This window comes from Triticum aestivum, chromosome 4D (genome assembly GCF_018294505.1).
Source record: "Triticum aestivum cultivar Chinese Spring chromosome 4D, IWGSC CS RefSeq v2.1, whole genome shotgun sequence".
Classification (NCBI taxonomy): Eukaryota; Viridiplantae; Streptophyta; class Magnoliopsida; order Poales; family Poaceae; genus Triticum; species Triticum aestivum.
This window is the reverse complement of record NC_057805.1, coordinates 215,243,823-215,245,241: the sequence shown is the minus strand read 5'-3', so window position 1 is coordinate 215,245,241 and position 1,419 is coordinate 215,243,823.

The following is a 1,419-nucleotide window of genomic DNA, read 5'->3' as shown; positions in this document are numbered from 1 at the left end:
ACCGATCGTGAGGAGGTGAAAAAACCATAGAAAAAAACCAACGAAATATGATGGTGGGAGGAGAGACGAAAAAACCAGCGAAAAATAACCGGCGGACTATTCCCCAACTGCTCCATTAGGAGTAGAGATTTCGTCCGCCATCAACGATCCATATTTTGTCGTCCGTCGTCGCTGTCGCTATGTCTAACTCAGATGGCCCATTTTGTGAAACGTCTATCTTGTTGGGGATCGTAGCAGAATTTTAAAATTTTCCTACGCTCACCAAGATCCATCTATGGAGTATACTAGCAATGAGGGGAAAGGAGTGCATCTACATACCCTTGTAGATCGCGAGCGGAAGCGTTCCAATGAACGAGGTTGATGGAGTCGTACTCGCCGTGATCCAAATCACCGATGACCGAGTGCCGAACGGACGGCACATCCGCGTTCAACACACGTACGGTGCAGCGACGTCTCCTCCTTCTTGATCCAGCAAGGGGGAAGGAAAGGTTGATGGAGATCCAGCAGCATGACGGCGTGGTGGTGGATGTAGCGGGATCTCGGCAGGGCTTCGCCGAGCTTCTGCGAGAGGGAGAGGTGTAGCAGGGGAGGAGGGAGGCGCCCAAGGCTGTTATGTTGCTGCCCTCCCTCCCCCCTTTATATAGGCCCCCTGGGAGGGGGGGCGCCGGCCAAGACCCATCTAGAGGGGGGGGCGGCGGCCAAGGGGGGTAACTTACCCCCCAAGTCAAGTGGGGCGCCCCCCACCCTAGGGTTTCCAACCCTAGGCGCAGGGGGAGGCCCATGGGGGGCGCCCCAGCCCACTAAGGGCTGGTTCCCTTCCCACTTCAGCCCATGGGGCCCTCCGGGATAGGTGGCCCCACCCGGTGGACCCCCGGGACCCTTCCGGTGGTCCCGGTACAATACCGATAACCCCCGAAACTTTCCCGGTGGCCGAAACTGGACTTCCTATATATAATTCTTCACCTCCGGACCATTCCGGAACTCCTCGTGACGTCCGGGATCTCATCCGGGACTCCGAACAACTTTCGGGTTTCCGCATACTCATATCTCTACAACCCTAGCGTCACCGAACCTTAAGTGTGTAGACCCTACGGGTTCGGGAGACATGCAGACATGACCGAGACGCCTCTCCGGTCAATAACCAACAGCGGGATCTGGATACCCATGTTGGCTCCCACATGTTCCACGATGATCTCATCGGATGAACCACGATGTCGAGGATTCAATCAATCCCGTATACAATTCCCTTTGTCAATCGGTATGTTACTTGCCCGAGATTCGATCGTCGGTATCCCAATACCTTGTTCAATCTCGTTACCGGCAAGTCTCTTTACTCGTACCGCAATGCATGATCCCGTGACTAACGCCTTAGTCACATTGAGCTCATTATGATGATGCATTACCGAGTGGGCCCAGAGA